The sequence below is a fragment of the Cydia strobilella genome, chromosome 7 (assembly GCF_947568885.1).
Source record: "Cydia strobilella chromosome 7, ilCydStro3.1, whole genome shotgun sequence".
Classification (NCBI taxonomy): domain Eukaryota; kingdom Metazoa; phylum Arthropoda; class Insecta; order Lepidoptera; family Tortricidae; genus Cydia; species Cydia strobilella.
The window spans coordinates 17,348,570-17,361,358 of NC_086047.1; the positions used below are offsets into that span (position 1 = coordinate 17,348,570).

Below are 12,789 nucleotides of genomic sequence, written 5' to 3' on the forward strand. Positions count from 1 at the left end.
CCCACTGTCCAACTATGTTTACCACTACATTTTTACTACATTTACAACATTGCTACATTTACTACATTTTTATTTAGATTGTTTACGACATTCTTGCAAATAAATATATCTTATCTTATCTTTTTTAATTATAAGTACTGCAAAAAATCTTACGTAAGAATTAAGTAATATAAATTGATATAATTTGCAGTTATTATTATTAGTTCCCTGCCTGAAATGATTATCCGTTATTATAATCTGAATTAATTTTGAAAAAAAAAGCCGTTTTATAGAAAACAATTTCACAACAATTATTAACTATAAAACAAATTTAATTATACTTACCCAATACGAGTCAAGACAAAAATCACCTTCTCAAACTAATTTATTTCGCACAAACTAGCAGAGTCAATATATACATCGCACTTTTAAAAACAAACTATCGATTTTCCATTTCTATAAACACACCAAAAAAAAAACTATATGTGTGTATATCCGCTACTAGATAACTACTAGTATACTTTAGAAATTAAAAACTTCATATATGTGTAAGACTTAAAACAATTAACCCCTGACGAAGTCGTACGGACGGCTTGTCACAGAGTACTGAACGAAACCAGAGGCGTCACTCCTAATTACTCATAGAGGGGATCGAGACTACGCTTCTGGCCTTGCTTCGTCCGTGTTATCGGAATTTCATTACTAATTTGGCATAACTCTTGTTTTCCAATATTTAATATACTGAATAGCTGGTAATTAGATGCGTGTTCATTATTACGAGAGGCCGTCTTAACTCTGTTTTCTGTTTTCAATAAACTCTGCGTCTTTCATATTGTATAGCGTGCCAAATCACTGCAGAATTAGCTTAGACAGTCTCTATAGTTATTTTTAGGGTTCCGTACCCAAGGGGTAAAAACGGGACCCTATTACTAAGACTCCTCTGTGCGTCTGTCTGTCCATCTGTCTGTCACCAGGCTGTATCCCATGAACCGTGATAGACATATTATTATGAAATTTTCACAGATGATGTATTTCTGTTGCGCTATAACAACAAATACTAAAAAGTACGGAACCCTCGGTGGGCGAGTCCGATTTTTTATTACATGCAGTAAGGGGTTAGCTTCACATAATATAACGGTCATTACTGTCAAAAATAAATTCTTACAGAATTCCGGCTAAAAGCCTTATTTCGGATCAGTGTTTATTTACTGTCTTATTTACTTTCCATTACGCGAGAGTGTACTTAACCTTCAACTTGTTAAGGTTATGTAATAACTAGTCTTTTTTCATTGACAACGCTTGATCAATTACTTGGCTAAGGAAATAAGTTCATTTGTTAATAGTTTTTGCAACTGTATCGAATGGCTCATTATAGTAGGTGCTTTGCACTTGCAATGTCACGCTCTGCTAGTTTTTCTTTTATTTTGGAAACTTATATTCAAACGATACACATTTTTTATGCTGATTTCCATTATTTCAGATAAATCTTTGAAATTTACTTTACTTTATTTATTTGTTTTACAATGGGACAAAATTGTTGTTTATCTCCGCGTGTTAATATTGATACACGAGCAAGCGAAATATTCCGTAATCGTACCACAAGTATAGCGAGTCCTCCTCCCCCTCCTTAGTGAGAACGTACTCCTCAAGGCACCAGAGACACCGATGGCAAGGAGGAGCGTGTTTATATGTATGTATACTTAGAGGTCAGAGGTCAGTTAGGTAGCGCCCTCTGCTGGGTGTAGAACACGTACTCCTCCTCCTCCTCAGTGAGAACGCACCCCTCAAAGCATCACCGAGTAACCGATGGCAAGGAAGAACGTGTTTATATGTATGTATACTTACAGGTCAGTAAGGCAGCGCTCTCTGCTATGTGTAGAACACGTACTCCTCCTCCTCCTCAGTGAGAACGCACTCCTCAAAGCAACAGAGACACCGATGGCAAGGAAGAACTTAAAGGACGTATGTATACTTACAGGTCAGTAAGGCAGCCCTCTCTGCTGTGTGTAGAACACGTACTCCTCCTCCTCAGTGAGAACGCACTCCTCAAAGCACCAGAGACCGCCGATGGCAAGGAGGAGCGTGTACACCGAGTAGTACACCAAGTATATCAGGATACTTAGCAACATCGCGTAATACCTGTAACAATAGGTAGTGTATATTATAACTACTAGTGCTTTAGCGGTTTTGCCAATTATTATTATCTTAACTTTTATTTAACTTTATAAAAATGCCAAGAAAATATGGTTATAATTAAGAAGGTACTATTAATTCCTTTTTTAAGGAAATATATTTCGTAGTAAAAAATATTAAAATGAGTTGGAAATAGTATATGTATAATAGAATGAAAACATACCCGCTTGAAATAATCTTCTTATACGATACGATGTTGTTGATCTGTAAGGATAATAAAACAATAGTTTTAATTAAATTATCGCAAATCATAACAAGTTAACACCGGTTTGCAAAAAACTGAGATAAATTGTGACATTTTCAACCAAAAGGTACCTCATTGTCGCTTATTCTATTTCTATTCTAATTGAGCTGTATGGAAATAGCACCTTACTGACAAGTGACAATAAGTACCCTTTTGGTTGAAAATGGCACAGTTAAGGGCATAGTGGACGGCAATTATTCAAAACAAACGTAGTCCTCATTTTCACCCCTGAATCACTTTTTGCATATTGACAACATGTACATTTTGTATTTTTTTTATTTAGAACACAAACAGTTACATATACAGATGGATTTGTAGTACAATGTAGACTTAATATACCTACTTAAGAAACAGACCTGGAGGTTCATTATTAAGTACATAATGTTAACATAGACATGTGACTTATTAAAAGGATTACATGCGTTTAAAAGCTTTAATAATTAAAGTTTTTCGCTATCATTTTAATAACGTGGTATTTTCCGCAAATCGACAACCAATCGTGCCTATTTTGCGTGAAAAACCCAGTAGCGCTACTCTAACCACCCCAAGGTGCGTAGACAAGATGCCAAATAGTTCACGCTCCGTAGCGTAGCGTAGTTACGAGTACCTCTCTGTATCACTCTTCCATATTAGTGTGACTGAGACAGTTGCGTTTCGTTCGCTACGGAGCGTTAACGATTAACATTCTACGCATCCAGCTCCACAAAACCTAGCAAGGATTTCAGGTTGCTAACTGGCTCATTTAGTTTGGATAAGGATTAATATGACGAATTCTGTTTTATGTAAGAAGAAATTTGCTCAAGCGGCAATGTTGGCAGTCAGTTAACTTTCGTCGGGTCGGAAACGCGCATGTATATTTGTATTTTTGCGTACTACCACTATCCTCTTTAAGTGTCTATTTTTTTCAATCCGAGGATAATACCCGCATGAACATTGAAAATCGGTCAATTTATACGGAAATTTCCGAGTAAAGTGGCTTGTTTTTATTGATTTTGAGTTAATATCTTAATCAACTCATTATTAGCTACGGTAGTTTCCTTTATTATTCTATAAAATATTCCTTTAGACGCGTAGCCAAATTGCAGTGACTATTCAGACTGTTGATGCGTCATTCGAGACGTCAACATACACATAATTGTACTAGGTAATCTAGGTACCGCAGTAAGAAATATAAGGTATCAATTACTTAGCTTTAAGATGAGTAGTAAATAAGCTTGTGCACGCGATTTCTTTTGCGTTGAATTAGTATTACCATATCCCACATTCATAATAATATCTTGGAGACCGAACTCGGAAAACATACGAACTAAATAAAAAAATGCGCGTTTTCCCAGACATAAGTTTTCCTAGATCGATTTTTCGCCCTCGAAAACCTGCATATAGCAAATTTCATCGAAATCGTCAGAGCCGTTTCCGAGATCCCCGAAATATATAAATATACATATACAATACATGTATATACAAGAATCCTTTCGAAGTAGTTAAGGAATGATTTCCGTAATAAAAACTGTCTCTTTCAACCACAAAAGTTACTTTTAAACACAATTTCTATTTTATAAATCGTATAGAACTATAAAAAATAGCTATTGACGGTGACGTCATTTACTAGTATTTCATATAAATTCCATACTGGCAAATCATTTTGAGAGTTCAAATACTCTTTACTGTATTTTTAGGTAGGTACTTACGTAATAAATTATATTGTCTTCGGTTACCGCGATAGTTACTTACCCATGAAATAAAACTATAAAACTGAATTATATCGCGTATATTGAATTTATAATACATCCCGACGTTTCGAACCCTTTACAGCGTTCGTCACCCTTTGAGTCCGTTGACCACGAATGCTGTAAAGGGTTCGAAACGTCGGGATGTATTATAAATTCAATATACGCGATATAATCTGGTTTCATAGTTTTACTTCATAGGTATTTATGCCTAAAATAAAAATAAAAAAACGAAAAACACAAATAGTAATTAACACGTAATAAGTGTGGACTGTGGAAGTAAAAGAACTGATTGACGTTAATAAAGAAAACGCATTGATCAAAATATCTGTTACTGACGTAAATTTAAATAAGTATAAGTACCTAAGATAAGATAAGATAAGATAAGATAATCTTTATTGGTAGCATACTGATACACGTCAAATGCAGTTTTGTACAATAAACATACAAATTCCACATTACAGAGTAGGTACATAAGTACGAAATATACACAGCATAGTAATGTCAGTTTTTCTGAGTAAAAAAAATAAAATTATTACATAGTGGCAATTCCAGCATTTCATTAAGAGTATAAAAGGTTTTTGTGAGTAGCCACGATTCCAAATTACTTTTAAAGGATTGGTGAGATGGTGCATCTCTTATGTTATCTGGGAGGCGGTTGTATATCGCTGGGCCTGTGACGTACACAGACTGCTCTGACCTTGTGAGTTTGTGAAGCGGTGCGACTAGACGGTCTCGATGTGCGTTGCTTCGTAAGTTATGTGAGGTTACTATGCCTTTGCGTTTAAATTTATTTATATTTGTGTGGGTAAAGGTTGCAATTTGGAGGATTACTAAGCTTGGTAGTGTTAGAATGCGTAGGTTTTTGAAGTGGTCGCGGACTGATTCGTCACTGCGGATACCCAGCATGCCTCGCACTGCGCGCTTCTGCATTCGAAAGGCACGGTCAAAATCTGATGCTCGGCCCCACAGCTCAGTGCCGTATGATAGTATCGAATGAATGGTGGCAAAATAACATGATCTCACTGTGTTTCTGCTGGCCGTCGATGCAAGGCGTCGCAGTGCATAGCATGCTCGACCTAGTCGTCGATGTGTTCCCGCCAAGATAACGAGTTGTCCAGCACAAAGCCGAGGAGTTTGGTGGTCACAACTTGTTCAATTTTTGTGCCCCCCGCGTGGATCTTAAGGTTGGTGTATTTAGACTGACTCGTAGGAAGCAGGTTTTTTCGGTGTTAAGCGCTAGACCGTTTTGCGCAAACCAAATATGCAATCGATCAACGGTGTCATTTAAAGCCTCTTCGAGTAATTGTTCGTTCGGAGCTGTGATCACTACGGTCACATCGTCAGCATACATAAACACATCGGCCTCATCGAGGGCCCCCGGTAAATCGTTGAGAAGTATTGTGAACAGTGTATTAGATAAACAGGAGCCCCCCATTATGCTGCTTTGTTCTGCAGATCGTACTCTTCCTCGATCCCCTACTACGGTTTGGGTTCTGTTCCTCATGAAGGACACAAGTATACTGAGCGCGGGTCCACGAAAACCGTAGTGATCAAGCTTGGCCTCGACGAGACTGTGGTCCGCGGTGTCGAAGGCGCGCGAGAGGTCGCAGCACAGCACGGCCGTCTGCTGCCCGGCCTCAACACCGCCCACACCACCTCACGGACCAAGTCCGTTGAATTGCGTCCTCTTTGGTACGCATATTGCCGGTCCGACATCGCGTTTTGGGACAACCAGAAGGACAACATACGCTGGTTGAGACCGACTTCGATAACTTTGCTGAGGGCTGGTACTAAAGAGATCGGACGATACGACTTACTAGCGCTTTTTTGTCCTTTTCCTTTATACAGAGGTGATATTTTCACTTTTTTAAGTGATTCTGGGAAAGTGCCATTTTTAATACAGATGTTAAAGAGATGCGACAGCGGATGGCTAATTATCGGGCTAATAAATTTAAGAATGCTCGGTGATAGTTCGTATATATCCTGACTATTCTTCGGTGCTATCTTAATCTGCATTATCTTGGCTATTTCATCGGGAGTAAACAATTGGAGTCGTATCGAGCGGTCCAGAGGCGGTGAGCGGGCGCCGAGCGCAGCCAGCGCGGCGCGTACGTCGGCGCGCGGCGCGCCGCACGCCGCCGCCGCGCCCACGAACTCCGCGCTCAGCGCGTCCGCCACCTCCTGCTTGCTCGTCACCGGGAGACCGTTACATTCTTTGATCAAGTCAGTGAAATCCAGGGGTTCGCTGGGTTTTCTAGCCAGCTCCATATTGATAACGTTCCACATTGACTTGCTTTTATTGCCATTTTTACTAATTAAATCATCATAATACTCTGTGCGTTTTGATTTTAGTTTTATGCCATAAGCGATTGACAGGTTTTCGGCAAAATTTGATAACCTACCAGAATCCGGAAATTTGTTTTTTAGATCCATTACATCGAAAAGGAGGCACTTTGTGGTTAAAATGTCAGTGTCGACCCACGAGTTAATTCTTTTGTTACATTTTCTCTTTTTCTTTGGGAAGCAAATGTTAAACTTATTTATTAGTGAATTTAATATTAATTCGGCTAATTTATTACCATCATTATCGCATTTCGTTATCACTTCAGTCCAATCTATGCACTCGAGATGTTGTCCGAATTGGACCTTATTAGTGACAGTATAAGAACGTCGAGGCAGCGGCTCGTGTATGCGCGGCAGCGTCCTAGTAATACCGGTGACCTGTGCGCAGTGGTCACTGAGGAACGTTATCGCTCTGTGTACGGACACACGGTCGCGGCAGATATTATGATAAGCGTGATCCAAGAGTGTAGATGACGTTGGGGTAATGCGTGTAGGGAAATCTACATGCTGTGTGAAATTATTGGCGGATATAATGTCTATTAATATTTTTTTGTTAGTTGATTCGTTTAACAGGTCTATGTTAAGGGCCTGTTAGGCCTAATAGTAAGTAAACTTAAAAACACTCAGTCATAAATAATAAATATATTAAGTGTTGTTTTCTTAAACAGGCTTTTGCAGACGCGTAACAAAATTATAAAAAAAACCGTTTTCCTTACTTTGTCGGATTTTAAAATAAATACAATTATGAAAACAAAATATTTTTTGTAACGGTTGTTTTGTGACGGTCTCTGGGATAAAAAAAGTGCGTGTAATCTTTACGCGGCACTTTGACTTGTGTCCTATTGGGCGTGTGGCACTACTGAGCGTTACTTCCGTCAGAAAAAAAAATCTGCGTTACCCTCTAGTCGCGCCTATTTTTTTTTTTTTTTCGCGTTTCGTTCATTGCGGCCGCGCAGTTAAAAATACAGTAATAAAGAGGCGGTAGAGATGACTTAAACTGAATTTATATTTTACTTAATGTATGTATGTATGTATGTAAACACTTTATTGTACATAAGACAGATTACAAACACCCAAACACTTAAATTGAATAGACTAATATTGAGGTATAGGAGGAGTCCGGGAGACTTGCCCAGACTTGTTTTTTATTTTAAGTGGCAAAATCAATATATTGATTTCATAATAACTCAATAATCACCTAACTATACCTATTCGGGAATAAGAAACACACACATACGCGCCAAAAATCAATATTGTTCGAATCTCCCGGGGTAAATCGTACCGATTTCCCCAACTTTATATCATTGGTAATACCTGCTTTACGCCTTACAATGCCGAAATTCAATCGCGATATGTCAAACGCGAATTAGTATGTCAAGGCTATAATGCTAATATTTGTATTAAGTATACAATATTTTTGCATGTACTTCGAAGTTATGGCCCTTGCGAAATGAAAGACCGAATGTCGAAAATTTAAGTATGATTGAGATGAACTTGATAGGTACGGCCTTACGTAGCGTTTTTTATAACTAAAACCAGAGGGCCTACCGCGAACCACGTTCGACGTGTTGCCTCCCTGTCACACTTACGTACGAAATTACAAGTGTGGCAGAGAGGCAACACGTCGAACGTGGTTCGCGGTGGGCCGTTAGGACATATTCCGTTTATTTTGACCTTAAAGCAAACTTTGCTATTGCGTAGACCTTATCTTAGGCGGTTAGTAAAAAAGTTGCGCCGTGACTTTAAGGAGAAGATTTCTGTGACTAAACCCAGAGAACAATTCACTTACATTTTGACATAATTCTAAAAGATGTCATTTTGTTCATCGCTCTCACCAATACATGTACGGATAAGTACGAGCGAAACACACGCGCGGCTGATAACTAAATTACATCATTTAGATATTATTTTGATGTTTTGTTTGGTGTTTGTTCCAATTAGCCTCCTAGTTTATATACGAGTATGTGGTATTCCATAAGCATAAGGCGCGAGCGTATAGACCCTTTAGGTATGGAACGCCATCCATTTAACAAATCACTTAACAAATCAACTTCATAACGCCAAATCGTCCAACAATTCGTAGCTGACCAAAATAACGTTTTACTCACCGGCTCAGTTAAATGGTAGACATATAGATATAATGGTTGAAAAAATATGAATATTAAATGTCAAAGGTGTCCAATATACCTGTCGTAAAAAACATTTTTGAAACTTAAAGTACCTACTTATAATTTGACGTTGAAAGATAACTTTACAAGCATTGTCTCATTTCAAATATTAACATAAGTAACTGAACTTCCTGTTTTACCGACATTGGCAAAATATATACGAATACATATTTAATAGGTATCTCGCAACTCAACGACATATATCATTACGAATACCAGCTGCGGAACACCTGCCTCTGGGGGGAAGGAAAATTGGGCTGTTAGCAGAAAGCTCTTAGCAGGATTAGGACAGGAGGTTGGTCGATCAAAAGATAATCTTCTGAGATGGTGAATTGGGCGACAAGGTGATACATTCTGCGAGTGTGGAGTCCCCCAAACAACAATACAGATGAAACAGTGTTCCTAGTGCTCTACTACGTGTACTGAGGATCATCTCCAAACAAATACGAACGTTTCCGAGAAAATACGATGCAAAATTGTATGTACTACATCTGTACATGCATACTTACGTTCAAGTCAATTCACAAACGTTATACGTAATCTTCTTCACTATAACCTCATATTTTCGTCCTGTAAGTACTATTATTTAAGAACAAGTATTTTGATATAGAATTTTATTTTGATACCTTTTTTTTAGTTAGTACTATTATAATTTTTTACCATTTTAGTTTAGTACATTTAAATATTAAAAAAATCAGAAATTTCATTCAACTCACTATGAATTGAATTTTGTTAGAGACGACTCGAAGGGTGATCCGAAGTAACAGAATATCAATTTCATCTCATTTTGATATCAATCAGCAGTGAGAACTACGAGTAACACATCAATAACAATTAGAGTAAGACCAAGAAAAGTCTGCAGAGATTTATACAGCGCACGCAGTGCCTGTGTTATTTATACGTCATAATTTCATAGAAGTTTGACGTTTAAATTAACACCTGCACTGGCTGCACTGCGTGTGCTGTCAAAATCTCTGCAGACTTTTCTTGGTTTGACTCTAACGGCCTAGCACAGTCTTTAGTAACCCTGCCTACCAAGCAGGAGGGCCCGGGTTCGAATACTGGTAAGGGGATTTATTTGTGTGTTCATCATAAATATTTGTTCCTGAGTTATAAATGTTTCTATGTATGTATTTATCTGTATCTATCTATTCGTCGTCTAGAGTACCCACAACACAAGCCTTATTGAGCTTGAGGGCTGAGCGGGGCTAGGTCGATATTTGTAAGATTGTACCATAATATTTATTATCCTTTATTCATTTAATATCTATATTATTTATTTATTCTGAAGTTCGAATGACGCATTATAACTTTATAGCACCTGCAGTATAACTTTATAGCATGACTCGTCGTGACCAAACCAGTCGGTTGCTCAATTTTCTACGAATAGTTTAATTCAGTAAATGGCAAACTTTATACATAGTAAATATACAGTGCGTGATTGAATTTGGTTCATTTTCGAGTGAGAAAATGTTTTCCGCACAGTAAGCCAATAGTTGGCTTATTACCAACCTTGCATACATTTTTATATAAGTGTTTATATATAACTATATATTATATTCTATCATATAACATCTACCCACAAAACAAGAAAATGGAGAAAATATTTGAAAAGAATTAAATTTTCTACAGAGGAATCAAGTCTCTCGAAAGTCAAACAAAACTCAAGCTTCGTATGTATACCTTAATGGTGAGGATTCTCCACTTAAATCTTAACCAATACTCATACGAATGTCTCAGATACTCAATTTCTAAATCACATTTCAGTACAAGTACAAAAACAAATTGGTTCTGAAAAATATCTGAAAAGTACTCGGTTATTAAAACTCCAGTCGCTTAAACTTCGACTTCAGGTTTACCTCGCAAACCTCAGTCAAGTCTAAATGAATCAAACCTTTACCAACACTACGAAAGTCTCGAACATTCAATTTCTAAATCACATTCCTACGACCTATTTGCAGCGTGTTTTTAAGCAGATAAATTGAGACGCAAGCGCGTAGCTAGCGTGTCGAAATTTGCGAATGATGCAAGAAGTGGACACTGCTTCTACCGCCCGGCGAAGGTTACTCTGCGCGGACCGTAATCGGATTTTTACCCTGCAGTTATTCTTATTTTAATACCATATCGGCGGCAAACATGCATATGACTCGCCTAATGACTCGACTCCAGGGGTGTTACATGTGCGTTTTCGACCCTTTCAAAATCTGTTCACTCCTTTTTTGAAGAACTGTAGTTTTTGCTACAGAGGGGACTGCTATACCTACTATGCTGTATAGGCTTACGCAGCGTACTACGTAGGCGAACAAGCGAAGCAATGCGGTGCGGGGTGAATCAATCCTTTGATACCTATAGAATTAAGTGTCCTACGTGGGACATGGGCGATCTCGTTGCGAACGCGAACGCCGTGGGCCCGCCGCGCCGTTTCGATTCGCGATCGCGTGTTGTTCGCTTACAAAGGCGCAGCGTTACTGTAGTCCCTCGAGGAAACCTCGGCTGGAAGTTCATTTCACTGCCGGAGCGTCTGAGAAAATTCCTCTTAACCTTTCGTATGCCTTGTCCCGTATATGTTCCAGTCAATTTTGACTGTAATTTACAATTTCAAGGTTATTGATTCAGTAAAAATTTAAATCACACCGTGCGGTAAAAAAAAGTATTGTTTTCCTTCTAAAAGTTACCAGCTAAGTGCCCAGTTACTATAATTACTTTTTCTACTCGTCGATTGTAATGATTGAATTGAGATTACGTATGCCAAACTGTAATTGTGATAAAATGTGTCTTATTATTTTGTCGCAAAAAAAAACTGGAAATTTGGATAGCAGTTAAAACTGATAAGCTAACCGTCTTCTACTACTGCTTTCACACTGTTTTATTGATAAATTACTTGGCTATCGGCATGGTATTTGCGGATTCCTGAATTCGACGCCACTTTTATTTTACACGCGGTGAAACACATTGCGGAGTCAATTTTGGTTTCCTTTGTGTGACGTAACACAAACAAACATAAATTTTCTTCATTTTTGTGTTACATTTTTGCATATTTTTGTGAATATGAAAATTCCATTGCGTTACCTACACATTTTTTGAAATTTACTCAGATTATTGAGTTTTCTACGTTAATGTGTTCATTGCAGAAGATTTGAAACGATCTCAATATGCATACCTAATGACAATGTTGTAAACATATCCAAATATGTAGTTACAAGTATTATGTAAGTATGACAATGTGATGTAAAGATTTCACGTGGAGTCTGTATGAAAGTAGTTGGTCTAATAACATATAGGTACGTTTGTTGCCTAAATGTTTTAAAACCTCTACGGCTTACCATATTTTGTAAGTCATGTTCCACTTTAATTCTTTGTGCAGGTTCGAGATTTTTATCTGTAACAATACCTAGGTACCTTAGTACTTACATTTATTTCAAAATACGACCACACTTTTCAAATAATTGTTGCTCTCTCTTGACCGATTTCGGCCACAGCGACTGTGTGCTCTGGAGTAGGCAATTTTTAATTCGCGTTATTAGCGTGTAGCTGATCCGCTCTCTGGTGCGCCCTTAGGTGGCTCACGTACCCTATCTTCTTACTAAATACTCGAGCACATTTTGGACACGTCAATTAGAAAATTATTAAGTTAGAATCTTATAATAAGTACCTCTTATACTCTTGACGTTATTAGTCGTTGATACAAACGTGGGAACCTATAAATAGTGTATTGAGAAATTAATAACAATACGTAAGGGAATAAGAGTCTCGACCAACACCTAGAGAGACTCTTGCTGGGTAGCTGGATCAAGGCTCAGATGCAAAAGGCGGTAATCTTGGACACGGCGCGTATAGTACCTAATATCTCGGGTTCCTCCTCTCTTTTACGCGGCCCTGACCACCGGCAGCTTGGGCCCTGCCCTGCTGGCGTGTGTTTATATATATTTTGTATTGTTTTGTAAGTGTATTTATACTTTACTTTATATTCATATTGTAAAAAACCCAAACTAAGATACGAAATGAATAAAGAAAATAATAAATGATCAGGTATAAGAAAAAAATATCTAGTAATATTTAAATGTAAGTAATAAGAAATAATTTTAAGGAAAAGGATGCAACCCATAGACTGTAAAAAATATATAATTTCTGT

General features: G+C 37.8%; 1 protein-coding gene across 1 annotated transcript in view; it reads right to left on the bottom strand.

Moving 5' to 3' along the window:
- Nucleotides 1-463, bottom strand: part of LOC134742674 (very long chain fatty acid elongase 7-like) — a 51,114-nt gene extending 50,651 nt beyond the window's left edge. The window contains exon 1 of the mRNA XM_063675865.1: nucleotides 325-463. The gene's annotated coding sequence lies outside the window, so the exon portion shown is untranslated. The remainder of the gene's footprint in view (nucleotides 1-324) is intronic.
- Between the last annotated feature and the right edge of the window lie 12,326 nt (nucleotides 464-12,789).